General features: G+C 41.1%; 1 protein-coding gene across 1 annotated transcript in view; it reads left to right on the top strand.

Annotated features, from left to right (window-relative positions):
* The first annotated feature begins 1,002 nt into the window (after positions 1-1,002).
* RHOBTB1 (Rho related BTB domain containing 1) overlaps positions 1,003-20,144 on the top strand; it is a 54,830-nt gene continuing 35,688 nt past the window's right edge. Inside the window, exons 1-2 of the mRNA XM_062001217.1 lie at positions 1,003-1,090; positions 5,754-5,841. The gene's annotated coding sequence lies outside the window, so the exon portion shown is untranslated. The remainder of the gene's footprint in view (positions 1,091-5,753; positions 5,842-20,144) is intronic.

The following is a 20,144-nucleotide window of genomic DNA, read 5'->3' as shown; positions in this document are numbered from 1 at the left end:
TGGTCTTCACAGTCCTCCAAACTCCTTCAGAACCCACAAACAGATGATCTAGGGGGGGAAATCAAATACAAGACACGACATAAACTGAGAATTCCTTTAATTCCAGGCTGCTAGGCCGTTTTCCAGACTTCATCTAAGCATTTCAGGTAAATACACTCTACAACCCTTTTAAACAGCACATAGCACTTACAGCTTCCAACTATTGTTCACTTTAATGAGTTATGTTAGTGCATTACTGATATAGAGGTCAGATACTCTGAGGACAGTGTAAACGTGAACCATCCTGGCAGGAAAAGGGGCCTAACGCTGCCTTTGTTCTGTCCATCGTTTCAGATACTGCATGGAAACTGTGAGGAAACAGGTGAAGAGTGTTGTGTAACTTCCTCAGCTGACAGAAACATCTAACTATACACACTCCACTGAAACATACATACCCCGATCCCGCAACTGCATTCAGCATTTTGCCACACACACGTGTGCCTACACTCAGCCCGGGCGTCCTCGCTAGTCACATCGATGGGACGGAGGGACAAGGGTCGTCCCCGCTGCGGGGTGACCTGAACCCGGCTTCACCGGCGCCGCCGCTCCCCTCACAGGGCTCCGCAGGATTTCCTACGTCGGTAGCCCCTCAATTCCTGGAAACGGTTTCTCCCGAGGGCAGGAAGGGCGTCGCGCGCCGGCCGCTGCCCGAGGGAGCAAAGAACCCGTCGCGGCACAGGGCCGCGCCTGGGCCTCCGGAGCCATCGCACCTCACCTGAGCGGCGGCGGCGCGCGGCACCGCACGGCCCCGCCCCGCCCCGCCCCTCCCCCCTGTTCCCGCCGCCGCCGCGCGCGCGGCTGCAACGGCCGTAACGGCCCCGCGTGCCCGAGCGCGCTCACGTGACGGCCCAGCGCAGCCCGCCCTGGGGGGCTGACTGGTTGGCTGGGGCGCGCCGGCCGCTCCGCTCCCCGCTGGCCGGGCCGGGCAGGGCGGGCCGCAGCGCAGCGCGCCGCTCAGGAGGCGGGCCGCGCCGTGACAGGCAAAGCGCTACGGGAGGCGGCGGCTGTGGCACTCCTACCCTGTCCCCAGCGGGTCCCGCTCAGCGCTCAGGTGAGGCGCGCGGCCACGGGTCAGGCAGGCGGAGGGAGAGGGAGGGAGGCAGGCAGGCAGGCAGGAGCCTCTGTCAGCCGTTACCCTCGTGCGTCGGGAGGTGGGTGACCTAGCGGGGCCGGACGCACTGAGAAGCTCTGCTGGAGCTGAGGGGAGCGGGAAGCTGCCGCGGAGCAACGAGCGGCGCGCGGCCGAGGAAGCGAGGGGCGGCACTGCCCGGCGGGCGGGGGGCGCCGCCGCCCCTCTGCGAAGGCAGCCACTGGCGGCAGCCTCCGGCTCCTCCGGGCCGCTGAGAGAGGCCGCCGTGTCCCGTCCTTAGGGGACACTCGGCACCTGCCTGGCCCAACCTGATGTCTTCTTCCTTTCGGTAAGGCTAAAAATGCTGATGGCTCCCTTGGCCGTGCAGGAGGTCCCGCTGCAAAGCTATTGAGCTATTAAATACTGTTAGACGTATTTATTATTTTGCTGTTTGGACATGGTGTAAATAGTGCACTGGGATATTTATCACTGCATCTTACACGACTTGTTCGTGCAGAGGACTTCTTTATGCTATTTGTTCTGGCTATTCCTACTTCTTGAGAACTCGATGGACAGAAATAAAATCTGTTCATATTTCTCTTACTAGATATTTATCTGGCACATTCGCCGTAAAAACTAAACTATTCTCTCATACAGATTCTCCAGATGCTTTCTGAAGGCATTTTCTTTGAAAAGCAATTTACTGATATAACTTAGCATGCATAGAGATAACTTGAGTTGATGTACTAGCAAGTAACAGCCATAGCATGAGAAAAAAATGGAATAGTCCTGCCCTTAGGTTCCATTTTAATCTTAAGTTATTAATGGGTCTTTGCATTACATGAATGAAATTTGCAATTGGTACAGAGTGCAAATGCTTGTAGACAACTACAGACACAAGGACCTGTTACGAAGAAGGATGATCCTCCAAAAAGACTTGCAGGAGGATGAAGTTAGAGAGCCCCTTCTGTTCCTTTCAGTTGTTGAGGACCTCTGGGAGAGAAGCAGTGCGCTGTACCCAGCCCGGCTCTTGTGCAGTTCTCAGGAAAAGAAAAGGGTGAGAAGGGCAAACTTTTCCCTACCTGGGGAGCATAGGAGATTAGAGCTTTAGTACATACACTGTTGTTCAGCAGCTGTGCTGCTAAGGTAGGGTTAGTAGCAGTCATAGTATCCTGGTCTTTTAGGATATGATTATCAACTTCTTAACAAATACTGTCATTTTTACTGAGTTAAATAAAGTGTTTATGTCCCATATCATTGGTTACTTTTTACTGTATAATCAATGCAAGAAAAAATTCTTTTATCCCTAAGGGAGGCCACAGAAAAAGCACACTTGCCTAAACAGAGGTAGGAAGGGCAAAACACTTGTGTCTGCTATGGATTCTAGGACATTAAAGGTTTGAAAACAGGTTGAGAGGAAATGTTAATTTAGTATCAATGGGAAGTAAAATTTCTACTGTCTGTTCAACCATGTAATGTACAGTAAGTGAGCTGTATTGTAGTAAAGATTACAGCAGTGAGCTAAGGTTTTGATCTTTTTTTTTTTTTTGCCTGAAGTTCTGGTATTTGAACTCACTCTTAAAGACAAAAGTATGAAGTAAGACTATATTAAACAAAGCAGAAACGTTTTCCTTATAAGCATCTGCTTTTCTTCTATGTAAACCCTCAAAGTTTGTTGACGAGATTTTGGGAACATACAGTGAAAATGTGTGACATTATAGAAATGTGAAACAGTTACATCAAAGATGATAGGCTAGTAAAAGGAAGCTCTTAAGCAGATTGAGGGGATACAATTCTGCAATCCTGTTAGTTTAGTAATAATATTTAAAAAGTCAATGCTTCTCCTTCCCCCCCACTCCTTCCCCCGAAAAAGTGGAGAAAAAAAGACTGGATCAATTTTGTCTACTGAGCAACCCAAAGGTGAAGCTGGGCTGGATTTTATGAGAAAATTGGGCTGAGTTTTCTTTTGTTTTCTCTAGTGTCATTGTGTTAGAGGAGTGACTTGTTCATAGCAGAAGAGACTCTTAGGCCAGATCACATATGATTAGTCACATATTGGCCCCAAGGAGCCATCCAGGGAGCCCGTTGTTCCATGTAGTCTTGTCCTCATTCCTTCTTGGCCTGGTTTGCACTGCAATTGTATCACCCATCAAAGTGCTGCAGTAACTACCCGCTCCCCTTCCAGCCAGTTTGAGGGAGTTCCCCACCTTGGAAAATTAGACCATATAAGTACATCCTTCACTGAATAACTGTTTCAACTGGCTTTAGTTTCCCTCAGTTTAGGATGACTTGACTGCATGACCTGCGAATAGTACCACAGTGTGCTTGCTGTTGTGGGTGGGCATTAGTTCAGGTAATTCCTGCTTGAGTGAGGAGCAGATGGGAGAGAGAAGGAATTGCACTGCTGTGACCAGAACCAAAGTTCTCTGGTGTAGGCACACAGGGTAAAAGTCACATAAAAACAGTTCCTTCTTTCTCAGCTGTGAGCTCCTCAAGGAAGTTGCACGTAAGGTTTAGCAGTTCTGTTCTTCTGTGCAGGTCAAAATCACAAAAATAGAAGATCTGCTTCTGCTGTCATAGTAGGGAAGATGTTTATAATTTCAAATTGTAGAATCATAGAATGGTAGGGGTTGGAAGGGACCTTTAGAGATCATCTAATCCAACTCCCCTGCAGAAGCAGGTTCACCTAGATCAGGTCGCATAGGAACATGTCCAGGCGGGTCTTGAAGACCTCCAAGGAAGGAGACTCCACAACCCCTCTGGGCAGCCTTTTCCACTGCTCCCTCACCCTCACAGTAATCAGGCAACACAATACTAATTAACATTACAACTTTTCTGTTGTGGTCCCAACTATCTTAAAAGCCAGAAAGCATAAGTAAGATTGAGGGATGGGGAGACGGAGGCCAGAAACTTTTTTCTGTGAAGTAGAACATTCAGGCTTATGCTTCAGTAATGATGAAAATCAGGTTTAACTACATTTCTATCTGTTTACACTCTTCAAACAACTGGTCTGACTTTACAGCATAACAATTTAAAAAATCTCTAAGCAAGCAGGAGAGTCTCAATGAGGACTTCAATAAGACAATAATGTAAATAATTAATGAAATCTGAAACAGAAATGATCTGGTGGAATGGCTTTGCATGTCTACTGATCATGAGGAGGATCTTGATGCATCCATGGAGGCCATATCTGTGGATTTTAATGAAGGCAAAGCAGAGAAAGGCGGGTTGAAATGCATCAGATCTCAGTAAAATAAAACCAGAGAAAGCTCTGTATTTATGATCAGATAAACCAGATCCCTTCTTTTTTGAAAAGCGGTCTTCTGAAAGAAGATGCAAATAACTTCTAATCTCTCCTCAGTACTGAGGAAACAAATGAACAGTTGTGAATGGTACAGTATCACATGAATGGATATTTAAACAGTTTGAGAGCCCTGAGTGTGCTAATGCCATTATTTAATTAATTTGGAGGGGGCTTATTTCATTTTGGGATAAGGCTGTTATTTGTAGGGCTCAGAAAGGAAGCTATGTGCAGAGGCCACAAGAGCCTACCTTGGACAAACTCAGAGTGAAAACAATAGAAAATATGGTAACAAGATTCCCCACAGTCATAGCTGCATGAAACGTGGCAGTTCAGGAAGAACATAATCTTTACCCTAAAATGGTTATGGATAAATAACAAAGGTGCTTTTAGGGAAAGGAAGGACTTCTAGAGAGAGATGAAGGTCATGCCTCTAGCTGCCGTATTAATTCTACTGGCTAACCTATTTCAGAGATAGAATGAAGTACCACTTTGTTTCCTGTATTCACCCTCACTGTTGCCTTGTGCAGGTTATCTACAAAGGGTAGGAATTTCTGTGAGACACTAAATTCAGTCCTAAATTCAATTCTGAAATGTTGCTGATAGAGGGAGGAATGCCCAAAAAAGCTAAGCAGGCCAGTAGTCTCTTCGGCTGAAGAATCTGTGTTTCACTTCTGCTTCTCAAGCTAGCATGAAACCTCTGAAAGCTACTTATGTCACTGAACCTTCCTTTTAGGACAGCATCTGAAATGAAATCAATGTTCTTCCCACCATAGGTTCTTGGCAAACCTCAGCCTTGCTCCTGGATGGGAACCAAGCCACAATAATGCAAACACTTACCAAACCCAACAAAGCACTTCTATAATTAATTTCATTTGGGATCAAAGGTGGAAGCAACACAGAAGTTCCAGTTTACATGTCATGAGGCTGTCAACTCATAGAGTCCTGCCACCTTCTTTGAAGTGACAAAAATCCCCCTCCTCAGAGTCTGTTAGCTAACCTGTGAAAAGCTGGTTAACTATGTGACACAGCATTGTTTGACTGGCATATTAGGTAGGGGTTTTTACTATTATTTAAATCCAGAGGAAAATTATTTAAAAACAAGCTTGATTTGACAGAGATGTGTCAATCTCCAGTTATACTCAAAAACTCATCTCTTTAACCATGATTTCATTAGTGCATTGGAGTGAACAGTTAATATTTCAATACACATGTTCAATTTACCTGTTTGAAACCGTGAAAGACCAATCAGGATCATAAAAGTTGTCTTTGATATTGTATCTTGTAATTTTAGATTGAAAATAGTAAGGCTTATTCTTTTTTTTTTCCTCCTTTTCCCTTCAGGTGTGCCACAGTAAGAAATATTTTTAATGAAAGTCTGCTTTTGGTCAAGCTGTTAAAAATGGATGTGAACATTATTTTCTCCTGTGAGGTAAGTATTTGGGGGAAGGGAAGCAAGGGGTGAGCAATAAAAAACCAACCCCAAACCAGTACCAGTACTGTTTTATCCAGCAGCTTTTGGTCAGGTATTTGAAAGTTTATAGCATCTGTGACTTGGAGAACTTTGACCTGAAAATCTTAACTGAAAAGTCCTAGAATTAATCCTTTCACTTACAGGATTAGTCAGCTTTGTTCTGATTCCAGTAGATAAAAACAAATGTATGAAGGATCTGCATTGTTGCAGAGTTAGTATAATGCACTTTTGACCCAATGTCAAGCTTTTATTCAAAGCGTCAAAGAGTGCTGCTTAGTCTAATTTTCAAGAGTGAATACTTACTAACTGCAGATGCAAGAAATGAATGAAATCCTAGGATGAAGTAAAGGTTTGTACTACAGACATGCAGACAGTCTTTCATGCAACCAGGTAGCTTTCTCTGTTCCTATTCTGTGCAGCCTAGGGAAAAGGTAGGAGTGTTGCCAACCTGAATTACAGGTTCATATTAAAAATGCTTTTGAGTTCCATACCCAGATCTTCACAGGTTTGTACAGTAAGCATATAAGTTAGTAAAACCAAATCCATCTCCTTAATTTAGGATCACAGGATAATTTGGGTTGTAAGGAACCTCAGGATGTCATGTTCACATTTTGGAGTGGTCAATAATATTGAGTCATTTTCACCCTTGTTCCTTCCAGTACGTTCGGAAGCATTCACAAAAAAGATGGATTTATATCTTGTCATATGTGTTAAATGTACGTTATAATAATGCAGATAGGAACATAAGCTACTAAAATTTGTCAGAAGGGAAAATATTTTAATTAAGATAAGATTGTACAAGAATGGTCTGTTCCTCTGAACAAAGGAGATGATAAATCTCTGATGTATTCATTTCATGCAATTACAAATTAAACTTCTACAGTCATCTAACAGAGTTTCATGCTACTGATATTTTCAAGACAAGTTACCTGCTAGAATGACCCTTTTCCAGGCATCTGTAGAGAATCTATTTATTTAGTTTCTCATGTAAGCAAAATTGAGATTTTTCTCTCATAATAAAAAGATGGGAAGTGAACGTGTTGCTTATCCTGCCTGATACACGGTACTGAAACATTTCCTCTGAAGTATAAATGTTTGTTTATGGGAAAACATAGTGACAATGTGAATAAAATAAGAATCTTGTCAGGAAGCTTAAGGAGCAGTCTCTCCCCCCAGGCTCTCAAAGTAAACATAAACTAAGCATTCCTCGTCATCATTATGTACTACTAAACCAAATCTTTCATGAGCTGTAGAAATAAATTCTTCATTGTTTTGGTCAGGGAGGGCCATACAAAGAAGGGGTTAATGCTTCCAGGAAACAGAGATTTCAGCATTCAGAGCTTCATAGAAGGGTCACTGAAGAGACACTTGGTTTACTTTGGATTTATGCTTATCTCAATGTGATTTCAATTGATCCCTCAAAATTGGTAATTTAATAGCTTTAATCGTTACATTAGTAATTTAATGAGCCCCCTCCAGCAGATCATCAAAGACAGACATATACTTTATGAACAAAAATAGAAGTCATTTCATAGGTCATACAGTTCCTGAAAGCAAGTATATATAATATTACATGTATGCAACTTGTGGTGTTATGAATTATTTAATATACACTAAGAGTGATCTCAGCATGACAAAGTACTTAAGGCAAATAGCACACCTAAGAACCCCAGTATCAATCTTTACCTCTGCTCCCAATGTCAAGTCTCCCTTCCCAGCCTGATTTTCTGTCTCTAAATGAAAATTTGACTAACACATAGCTTAGGTAAATTGAGTTACAAAATAATGGTTTTGAGAAGCCACTGTTTCCACATTGCTTTCTGTGGCTTCTTTAATTGTGTCTCACTTCTTGAAGACAACATATCTGCAGGTCTGAACAAAAGTTAACTTGCGTGTTGTCGTGTGCTTGAGTCAGAAAATGCCTCGTCTGAGGAATGCATGTCTTTGTTGAGGTGTTATTTGCTCCTTAATATCCTCGCCACAGCTTATTTGCTTATGGGCTTCTGTGTCACTTGAGGCATTACAAGACAAGTAGTAGTAAATTTAGCTCCCTAGTTAAAGGGAGCTACTGGTCTCTCAGAGCTTATGTTCTCCATAGTAGGTGGAATAAAATCGGTACATGTGTCTTAGCCACCACAGCGCAGAGTCTGACAATTTAGTTTAGCTGACAGTTCAGGTTAAAAATAAAGTTCTGGACTGTGCAAAGCCAAGAGGGGATGTGTGTGAAACGGTAACCATCACTATCATTAAATGTAGCAGAGCAAATTTTAAAGCTGAAAACTGCTTGACTTAGTTCTTCAAGTTCATAATTCTATGTGGCTAAAGATTAGAAGACTCGGGGACTGCTGTGCGTTTGTGGTTGGGGTGTGGGAGAAGTGGGTGAATGTTGCTCATCATAGTTAAAGTTATGTCACAGATTGTTGAAATCCTGTACTGAGCTAATTTCCACCTTTCTTTCATGGGATTTCCTGTTTTTTTTTTTTTTTTATAAAGGAGAATGAATGATTCTCCCAACACCTATGCAGAATCGGGAAACGGCTCTTTGCTATTGTTGGGTGAGAAATGAAGAAAGAAGCAATACTGTTTTGAAATGTCCATTAGTTCAGGGACCTTAATAAGATCCTAACACAAAAAATGCAAGTTGGGATGTAAAAGCAGTGCTCTCACCCCTAAGCATCCTCTTGCCAGCTGGAATTACCTGTCTCTCACACTTTTGGAAGCAAAAGCCTAGCACTCTCAAGATGAGGATTTTCAGCAATAAAGACATGCTTAGTGTGGTAACGATACCTGAACTTTAGATATTTTCTTGTTTTCACCACTTTGTCAGTTTTGAAATGAACAGATAATTATCCTGAGCAACAGATATAGTTTACAGTTGAGGCAGATAGATATATGTTGTGACCCTTATGACTGTCCACATTTCAGTTGTTTATTTGTGGCTATTGATTAACAATTGAACTCTTAAATTTGACACTTCTGTTTCAGGTACCTGTTTTTGACTGTCATGTGTGCTTAAGCATGTATGTAGATGGAAGAATATTCCTGTGGGTTAGGCTTTTCTTGGCGCAGTGCAACTGTCTCCGCTGGAATTTCTCCAGGAGTGAATTTGATTATTTTAATCCACCTTTCTTTGTCTATTTGCAACAGTGGTTCCCACTGGCAACACTATAGTTAAGGAACTTCAACATTTCTCTTACAACAATAGTACAATAGTATTTTAACTGTAGTTCTGAATTTCAGGTAGAATGTAAATGTAAAACAATAAGTGCTGTTCACCTATTTTAAATTGAGAAGTTTCTACCTTCTGACAAAAATTTATAGACAGTTGCTTCTGTAAGTAATTCCTATTTTTGAGCATAATTCCCTATTTTGGAGAGGCATTTAATTCATTTGAGGCTTCTATAATGCCACAAAATGCACCCTGCCTTAGCACTTTTGCTAGTATATATATTGAAGCAAATAAGATAAGCATATAATTAATAGTGTTCTTTTTTTTTCTACTGTTGCCCACAAAAAAGGACTCTTACCTGACTCAGAAAAGACTGTAAAGGATTCTTTAAAAATAAAAAGCTACATGCCTTGCTACTTTATTGAAAAAGAAAAAAGTCCCCAACTTTTAGTAGAATTCCTGTTGCTTTGGCAATCTGACTTATGAGCATTGAGTGTATGAGAAATTTCAAGGTTGGTTTTGTTGATGTTCCTTGAATGCTTGATTAAGTTCAAACCACTGCTGGTAATTCCAGTTTGTTTTTAAGTTTACAAAGGTAATTTCTGCTCCTGACATATTTAAATGCTGCAGTTATCTGTTTGTGTGTGTGTAACTAGAAAGTGATGGGTCTTTCTCTATAATTTGCAAATCACAGAGTGTACATAATAGCTTGAATCCTTTAGGCTCTCACTCTTTTGCCTAATCTGTTTTTCAAGCCTGTAAGAATGGTAATTTGACAGCTCCTGGAAGTAATATGTTCCACACCCTCTGTAAAAACTTCAAATATGGACAAGATGAGTGTGCTTTCATGGTTGATGGCTTTTAATGCTAGTGTTAAAAAACAGCAGAATCCTTGTTTGTAACTATTCCTAATAAGCATAATTTGGGAAAGTCTTATCAAATAGCCTGTGGCGAAATGTACAAACTGTCTTCATTCCCTGCTTCTTAGTCTTGGAATCACTTGTGTGCATTGGCTTATATGGATCACTTATATGCATTCCTCTTCAGTGTCTACAATTACTGTTATCAATCAGCTACAACATTTTGCTAGAATTTATAGAAAGTGTCTTGGAGGTAGAAAGATGTCCATCAGAACGAACCCTAGTAATACTCTTTCTGCATGTGATCTAAGGCCTTGACTAACTGGGGAAAGCAAAAAAGCAGTAACTAGATTTGCTTAGACAGTTGAAATAAACTGGCAGAATAGATGAGCAATGTTTGGGCAGTAGAAACCTTGTGTTGATACAATTCAGTTGGCTCCACTGCATTTAAGTTTGTGTGGTGAAAGTGCGGTCTTTGCAAGGCAGTCTGTGCTAGTGGAACTAAAGGATGTCATTCAGTTGCTATAAATGATTGTAAGAGGCATGAGGTCTTACTTTCCTGGAAAAACTTTCAAAAGAGGTGTGGCTCAAAAGTAGAGAATGTACAGAATATAACAGGAGTTTGGATCTTGAATGATTAAAGCCACAGCATTGTTACTCTGCAGAATCCCACTATTCAAAATAAATGAATTGTGTGATAATCTTAGGAGGTGGGGGGAAAGAATTGAAATCTGAACTAGTGCATTCTTTGAACAACAGATAGAAAAAAAGTTAGTGAAAGGTGTTTCATTTGGTGCTGTTTTGTTTCACGTACTTAGATGTCTTCATGTTTCTAAGACAGGCATGTTGCATCTAATTCTGTGACGTTTTTCTTCTTAATTGAAGCCAAGAGGCATCAATGGAAGCTTTTACTCCTTAGTTTCAAAAGGGCTTACATCAGACTCTTAAAGTGTAATTGAGGTCTTTTACTTTGAGATCTGTGGGACTAAGGTACAGAAGTTGTAGATAATAAGGCTGCTTCTCAAAGATTAATGATGATGAGATTAAGCTGACCTTGATTCTACTATATAATCCTGTTCCATTGGTTTGACACCCTATAAAGATCAGAATATAGCTGTTGGCTGCTGTTCTTGTATATAAGCAATGATTTAGTGACCAGTAGTACTATCTTTGGCAAGGAGAGAAAATCCACTTTGCTTCCCTTCCCTTTGCCATCCTTACCTTACAGCTCCTGTAATTAGAGCTCCATGGTGAAGACTTGTCCTTGTGATCTCTTTATAGTAGTAGTATAAGCAATTCAGAGCTGTAAAGGCATGTTGTTGCCGAGATCTCTATTTATGTATTGCTCCTTTAGAATTTATGCAATCTTTGACCAATATTTCAGCTTCTAAAATCTGGCCTGCATTTTGTATTCTTCTACATATAAAGGTACTAGACATTTAATACATTAGCTGATTTTTACAGGCCTCAAAAGGCAGAGAGAGCATTTATAATACTGGAAGGAATGAAAACTGATCTATTTATGTGTCTTTCAAAGTTCAATAGCTCAGATTAAGAGTGAAAAGCAAAGACAGTTTTTTGCCATTAAAAATCTCCTCTTGTGGTATGAAGAGGTTCCAGGATATCAATGTCTGTTTGAAACTCAGTACTTGGACAGAAGTGCATTCTGACTGATCTACATAAAGGAGGGACAGAAGCTGACAGCTAGCCAGAGGTCAAACAGACAATCTTCCTTGGCTGACTGTTTGCTATGATTCTCACTGCATTTCACAAAAAAGTTCTTTCCATTCCATTAATGTCTGATGAGATGGCAGAAGTGTTTTAAGAAACTCTGAACTGTTAAGTAGATGCCAGCACTACAGGTGAGATAATTGAGTAACATAGAACAGACATGAAATCAGGTCTTTGGGGTATGGATTTGCTCCTTGGATTAGCATTTCTTATATATGTGAATGTTGTCCTATGACATGGCAATAGTTATTTTGGGCTGGAAATGTACTTCTGATATGTCTCAATCTGCAAACAGAAGCAGTAGTTAGGGTCAGAATTGTCAAGAAATTGGAATAATTCTTGTGTTGGTCAAACTTTCACTACTGCCTTAAGCATAGCATTAGCCTTAATTTTGGCTTATTGAGCTTTATAAAATGTAACAGTCCAATAGATTGCCATAGAGGGCAAACCATTGTTTTTGAAGGTGAATATCCTGTAACTTGGAAAACCCCTTAAATACTGGAAATAACTGATAAAGCAAGCATGCTTTAGGTAGTGGAGAAAAAGTCTTATGACACTTCAGTGCAATCCCGTTTGGTTTCATTTCCTTGCCAAACAGGAAAATGACATGCATTCAAGAAGAAATCCTCCTACTAGTCAGTTCTTCCAATTTAGCTTCTGTTTAAAACTGATTTTGTAAGCTAATTAAATCTTCTTATCTATGTTGTAGTTCTAAGGATCTAAAAGCAGGGAATATAGCAAATACAAGCTGTTGCAAACTCATTATTGTTAAAAAAAATGACACCTCTGATACAGAACTGTGCTGTACAACAAATTCTTGTTCTCTCTGGGTTGTGAATGCAGCGAGCCATAGCTCTGCCACTTCTTCCCTTGGGGGAGACACTTACGTAACTGCTCAGCTGTTTCTTTTGTTCTTCATATTAAGCCAAAATCAGTTTTACTAAATTGTATCCTGGTAGACCTAACTTTGCAAACTGGGGCTGTTCAAATGAATCCACTTCCTTTTAGGACCAGACTTTGCAGCCTGTAGAAAGAGAAATGCAGTGGAAACTGTAATAGAGTTTCATGAGAGAGACTCTGACAGCGCAGGTGAGACATCTCTGAGTCAGCAGAGCACCCTTCCAGCAAAGAAAGCTCACCACGGGCTGGGCTGCAGTATAGCAAGGAGGTCAGCGGCAGTGATTATTCCCCTCTACTCAGCACTTATGAGGCTGCATCTGAAATGCTGTGTCCAGTTTCAGGCTTCACAGTAATGAAGAGAGATTGACCAACTGAACAGTGTGCAATGAATGGCCACTAATACAGTTAGGAGACTGAAACACAAGATGTACATAGAGAGACTGAGAAAGCTGTTTGTCTGGCCTGAAGAAGAGAAGGCAAAGAGGGCATCTAGTTACTACCTCAAGTACAACCAATATAAGCTAAGAATTATAGTGGACACTAGACTCGTCTCACAGTTGCACAACAAAAGGACAAGAGGGAGCAGTCACAAGTAGGAGCAAGGTAAATTCTCGCTGTGTGTAAAGAAAAAAATGTTCATAGTTAGTGACTAAGCAATGGAATGGGCAGGTTAGAGAATGCAGGTTTACTGTCCTTGACCTGATCAAGCTTTGAAGTTAGCTGTGTAGTGAGGAGGAGGTTGGACTAGATGACCTCTGGAAGCCTCTTCCCACCTAAATTATAATTCTGTTGTGAGATGAGCTGGGGAGAGCAGGGTCTTACAATGAACAGGTTAAATGTGGAAGCAGGGAGGGCAAAAGTCATCACCTTAAAGATGACTAGACTAAGACCTAAAGCATTGTTGAATTATGACCCTCTAAAAAAGTGGTAGGTATGTAATTTTTACTCCAAATTATGAATATTGTCATTTTCCTTCTCTAGATAATCCCTTTCTTGTTTTGTTTAAAATGTATGCATTTATTAAGCATTTTATATCCCTCTGCTAGTGAAAAAGAACATGGAAATACAATTCCTAAGGCAAACAACTGGTGCTATATATCATTCATAGAATACTTTGATAAAATGTGGTGCATTGCAGGCTTCTTAAGTGATCATGGTCTTGCACTATATTTAGTATTCAGTGAATAACTGAAAAAAAAATCCTAACAAATAAATGCAGAGTGGTCTACGTTAGTGTCTAAGGTACATAGTGAAGATATTGTTGTATACCTTACATGTCTCCATCTCTAAGAACTGAGACAATTGAGTTAGTATGAAAAGGGATGCAACTGGCCTAATCAATTTGCACAGTTGGATGGGAATAGATGTTGACAGAACTAAATAGAAGCATCTTACCTCGAATGCTAAACTCTGTCCTTATTATACCAAAGAAGAAAAAAGGACTGCATACAATATGTAGTAGTTTGGGGGAAAAGTGCCAATTGTGAATGCATAAGCATTTGGCATGGGTACATCACAGTTCTGAATGCAAATCCATTAATACAAAAATTGTATTGTTGGGAAATTACTTGAATTTTATTTCAATGTGTATAGAATATGCATTTACATAACTTTTTTCAAGGTATTTATCCTCTTTATCAATTTTCTTAATGGGAAAATCTAGTGAAATATGTCCTAATCCATTACAGAAATAGATAGAAATTATTTTGATCTGCTCACATAAAGTCTCTAAGCCTAATCATGGGGGAAAAAGAAGACTTCAATGACAGGAGCTGAGTAATTCTGATATTTTCATTCACATGCTGCCAGTTGGCTGAGACAGTGTATATCACATACAATAGATGGATGGTGAAGTCCATAACTAACTACCACGTGCCTCCTGGTTTTGGTTATACATCATTCATTCACATTCTTTTGTATTTTTGAAAGCAGGTTTCATGGACTGTAGAAAGCATCTTCTGTCCCTCTGAGATTACCATATACAATGTGGGTGCCACATGGCGTAATTTAACTTTTATTTACTTATTTCCTTGTGCGTTTAAACTTGTTTCACTAAGAGTCTTTTATTCTTAACATCTTCTTAAAGTCTTCAAATACGAAGGGCTCTTGCATTTAGGGATAAGGGAGAGAGAGGAACTCCAGTTTGTCTCGTACTATTGAGTTGCAGTTTCGACTGGCCCAGGCTGCCTCTATAAGGTCAGATGCACACCCTCTCAGTGCACACTCAAGCCCAGTCCCGTAACTGTCCATGCTGACTGTTGTCAGTGTGTGTAACTTGTCTTAGGAAACTGTTTGCACTGGGTGTTACAATCTAAAACAGAGGGGATATAATCTCAGTTGTCCTGAATTAAAAGCTTGAGTGGGTCTTTAGAAAGATCAAGGGACCATATCACTAGATTTAATTTTTTCAATTTATTTAGTTATTTTTAAAGTGGGCATCTGTGATAGACCCTATGTAGAGCTTTAATACAGAGACAAACCCCTTGCTTCCACAGTCTGGATAGATCTGAGCTTGTAGCCTTTCACACACTGGTAAACAGTAGTAGAAAAACTAAACCCCAGACTTACCATGCTTAGACTATCATTCTTACGCAGATACAGCAGACTTATGTTATGATAGGGTGTTAAGAAGCATGGGCTACTCCATTTCTTCCTCTTCCAGACAAGTTTTGTCAAAGAAGCTGAAGTAAATGCTTGTAGTCACATTTTCCTGCACCTCCTGTTAGCTTTGCCTGGTATTTTTTTCTACCTGTCTACTGCTGAAACTTTGTCTGGTGTCTCCAGAGTGCAGAGGATGGAAGGGCCTGAGGGCACTGAGCTTCAGCATTTCTGAGCTGGTAGAAAGCACCATAAGGAGTTGGGCTAACACTACATGTTGGAGCAGCCTCTGATGTTAAACTAACTCCCAGATCCAGGAATAGAAAGGTTATTTGTAAATTCAGTTAAGGTTTATACACAGCTGATGTTCTATGCTGATGTTTCTTAATCATCTGAGAAATAATATTCTCAAAACCAAAAGGTTAATTTACCCCCAGAGTAACAAATAAGATGTTGGAGACTATGGGAACATACCTTTACACTTGCATTTCCTAATGTGATTTGTGATTTAGCAAAACTAAAATAATGCTAAGTAGAATTCTCCATAAGTGTGAATGTGTATTTTAATCATTATTCTTTTTTATCCAGTTATTCTCTAAGCTGTGTGATAGCATTAAAAGCACATAATGAAGATTAAATGATGGGGCACACTTCGCAGACCACAATCATGTTTTGGAAAGCTGTATGGACTTGGCAAAAGCAGACTCTGCAATTAAATTCTAGCCATGGTCCAATGCTGTGTCCTTTAGGATTGCTTGCAAAGATGTAACTTACTTTTTTCCCTCTAGCTGCTATTCTCCCCTGAAAACAAATACATAAGTGATATCCAAGCTGGCTACCTCCAATACTTAAACATATAATTGAGTAAAGTTTTACCACTCGTATGTTTTTAATGCTTATGCAAAGTCAGTGAGAATGCTTGTGGTTTATTATTGTGCTTTCTTGTATCAAAGCCTAGAAACTGTCAGTTGCTTTATACCATATGAGATGCATTCCAACTGCTTCTCATGGTGTATCACTCAAGTTTATGGACAGAACTCAACCGTTTGTTTAAAAGTTTGGAAAAATGTAAATATGGTCAATGGGTTTATATGCCAGCAGAGAGCTTCTAGCTTTTTTATTTTTATTATACTTTGTTGGAAAAACTGCAATCTGAAATTATATATGAAAGTTATACATTTGTGTTGGGAAAGCAGTGAATGGTAAAAGTTGCTGTTAATGGTCATTAAAGTGGAAACTACATAGTAGCATATAGCTGTTTCCACAACTGCAGAAGCCTTCAGGCTTTAGATACCCTTTAATGGAACAGAAAAAAGAGAAACTTGAGACCTTTTCTTTATCCTCATCAAAACTCCAGTTTCCCCTTTTCCCATTTCAACCACCTAACTAATCTTTGTCCTTGCTGTATTTTGCTACATTTACTGTTATGCACTAAAAATAACACTTTCTCCCTTCTTCCTGTATTCTGCCCTTTATTCCTGTAGAAAAGCTCTATAACAAACTTGCAAGCAGATATAAAGGTGTTTGTTGTTTTTCTTTTTATTGCAGTCCAATACTTCTTGAGTCAGTATTAGAGCAAGTCAAGTTGCTTTGTATCGATTTTCTCCCACATGGTGCTAACTTACCTGTTCTGACAATAACATTCACTGTGTTTCCAGCAGCAATAGTCTAGCTGTGTTAAATAGAGATGTGGGGTTCTAGCTCAGGGATTTGTTTTCTTTAGGAAGTGATTGTTTAGACTGTAAAACAAAGGTACCTGTAATGAATTAAGATTTGCCATACTGAAACAGTCCAGTAAAACAAATACTCTTTTTATCACCCTGCCACTTATTTATTACTCTGTCTTGCTCAGCCCCCTGAATTAAATAGAATGAGCCTAGGCCTTATTGTTTTCCTAAAAGTTGTATGTCCTAGAAGGAAGCGAATATACAGGGATTATTGTTCTTGCATAGAATGAGAATTCTCATTTGTGGAGAAAAAGTGGTTCATGTAGAACTTGAAACTTAAAATACAGAAGGCAAATTATACTATAAATTTTAAAACCACCGACTTGTTTGACTTTTTGGTGTCTGCATTGTCAGTTTGGTTTTTTTTTGATTGCATGCAGATGTCAGTGAGAGTTATTTTAGTTTCTGGTACATTTGTCTTGTCAATCCAAACTGTGCAAAGTTAGGAAAGTAGCCCTTAATAGTTGCAGTGATGCACATTGTACCTCATAGCTTCTGTGATATGGAGTTGCAAACTGTAATTCTTCCTGACATAGATGTACTCAGTTGAGAATTGTTGCAGTCTGACCTGTTTCATGTAAGTTTGGCTTCTGGGTATTTGAAAAATGGAAGTGATCGACTATAACCAAATGCACTTGGATGCTGTTAACCTGTTACTGGTACTATTATTGGAAGTGATGTTTTTAAAACAATTTTATGCCATTTTCTGAGAAAAATGACTGTATTATTGTTACAAAATTGAGTAGTGTGTGAGTCCAGGTTGCTCTTAAGATAATATTTTCTTTACAGCAGTCACAACTATGTAAAAAAAAAAAAAGTTCCATTATCTGCAGCAATTGTGCCTGTACTCCTTGCAGGTTAGTTGCATTTTTTGTGTCAGGTGGTAAAATCAAGAGCCGCAGAGCAGTGTTGTGGCAAGGGAGCCTGGGCTGAATTGTGTACACTTTTCCCAGTTACAGGCAGGGCTGTGAGCCACTTTTACTGGTTAGGAAACTCCAACTCTTCATTATCAGCTTAAGAGAAGGAAGATTTCAGGTTTAATTGTGTATGTCTGCTTTACATGAAGGCTTATAATAATAAAAACCGACAGAAGTGATTTCGAAACAACAGCAGCAGCTCTCCTAAGAAATTGCACTGCCAATTTAGGGGGTTATCCAGGTCATACGCAGTGTTTTTAGGTGTGTGTACATACGCGGGGGTGTGAGGCGGTACCAATTTATTTTTGACAAGTTTTGTCTCCGAGCGTTTCCCGTGGCTTTCAGAAAGCCCCCGTTGCGCTGGCGGCCGGATGAAGGGGAGGGAGGGCGGGCCGGGCCGGGCGCGGCTCCAGCCGCCGCCCCTTTACGCGCGGCCCCGGTTTCATGAATGAAATCCAATCGCCGCGCTATAAATAGAACGCGGGGCTGCAGACGTCACGGTGCGCGCGGCTCCCGCCGGCCCTGCCGCCGCCAGAGTCAGCGCCGCGGGGCCGCACCGGGCCGGGCGGGCAGCCCGCCGCGGGGCCGGGCGGGCAGAGCGGCGCCGGCGGCATGCTGCCTCTCGCCGCTGCCCCGCTACTGTAAGGGGGGCCGGCCCCGCTGCGGTACACCCCGGCTGTCGGGCATCCCACCTTCCCGGGTAGGTCCCGCGTCGCCCGGGCGCGATCGTGCTCCAACCTACCGGCGCAGCCTTCGCGGCCGCGTGTGCGGGACCGGGTGGGGCTGGCAGCCGGCGGCTGCGCGGGGCACGAGTGGCGAACCTTTGCTCGCCCCGGCTCCCCGCAGGTGCCCTCCTGCCTCGTCGGAGGAGAGGGAAAGATGTGTCATCCCCTCCCTCGAAGACAGAGAGGGCTGAGTCCTTGAAGAAGCAGAACTGTTCGGCTTCCTCTTCCAGCGAGGCCACAAGATGCATGGCAAAATATAGAGGGGTACGATATGTACGAGAAGCAGAAACCTCCTGGTGCTTGATAGTTCTGAGTGTCATTTACTAAAAAACTAGAAGATTTCTCTTTCTCCTGCTTTTCCCCGCCTCTTCTTTCCCATTTCTGTATGTGTGGAGTCTGTTGTGGGTTGCTGTGACAATAGCAGGAGCCTACTTGGGGATCTTGCAGCACACATATTATCAAGTGTTTGTATTGGACCTGTTTAAGGACTATAGAAAGGGGCTATAGAGACAAACGGTAATGGACTTTAACTTGTGAACTTTTAGTGGGCATTGTGGCATCCAGCATCTACAGCAGAGAAATCAGTCACTGGACAGAGACAGACTCATTGGGGAGCTGAGTTACCTTTTGTTGGTCAAGGTGTTATTCAAGCTTCTGAAGGCAGCAATATACTTGTTTTAAAAATAATAATAATCAAATAAAGCCCTTGAAGCTCTGCATATGGTCACAGTGAGAGCAAGGAAGTGATGCCAGAATTTTCTCAATGACTTTGTACATCCTCAGTTTGTGAACTATTTCAGGACACACAGCTGACTCAAAGCCAAATGTTCAGCTTGAGCTGTAATAGAAGCTGAGGTGGAAATTAGTTTGTTTGGTATGAGTTCTTAAAGCTACCAGTCCTTCTAGGCAAAAATAAAGCACATGCAGAGAAAAACACTGTTAGGGCTACGTTAAAGATTTGCTGTATTAAAGAGCATGATGTAAGTAGCAACTGAAGGTCATATCTCTGTACAGGCTGCATTTTGGGATTGAGAGTCAGTAGAGGGAAACAAACTAACTTAATTTCTTTACAGTATTTTTCTGAGGTCCTCTCCCATTAGGTTATGCTTTGCTTTTATGTGCACATTGTCATTGTTTGCCTGATGCTATGTCTCATGTATGCAATGTATATACCATTAACAGGGGAAAAAAAACCTCGTGAACACCAACTTTGCAAGTTCACATAATTCTTAAGGAGCATAAGATCTGGGGCAGGCTTAGATGCATAGACATATTTTTATCCAAGAAGAAATAAACATCAATTTTAGCTCTGCGGAGCTTTCAAAAACTCCTGCCCTTGGAAAACTCCAAGCTTGACAAATACTGTAGAGCATTAGATTGAAAGGAAGGTCTGATCGCTTGACCAGTAAATCGCAATGTTTGATTCTTTGCTAATACATTTTATTCACTGGAAAAATACTTTTGTATCCAGATGTTGCCCTGTGCTGAATGAGATGAAGGGACAGAGAAGCCTTAAAGTAGAAGCAAAGGAGCTACAAGTGTTTGCCATATACCTCCCGTTCTCCCATCTGTCCTGCCAGAGGAGTATCCAAACTGTAGAATGAAGCATGTGCTTGGAAGGGCAGGAAAGGTGA

The sequence above is a fragment of the Colius striatus genome, chromosome 8 (assembly GCF_028858725.1).
Source record: "Colius striatus isolate bColStr4 chromosome 8, bColStr4.1.hap1, whole genome shotgun sequence".
Taxonomy (NCBI): domain Eukaryota; kingdom Metazoa; phylum Chordata; class Aves; order Coliiformes; family Coliidae; genus Colius; species Colius striatus.
The sequence above is the reverse complement of the archived record's forward strand: the minus strand, read 5'-3'. Positions and strand labels throughout refer to the sequence as shown.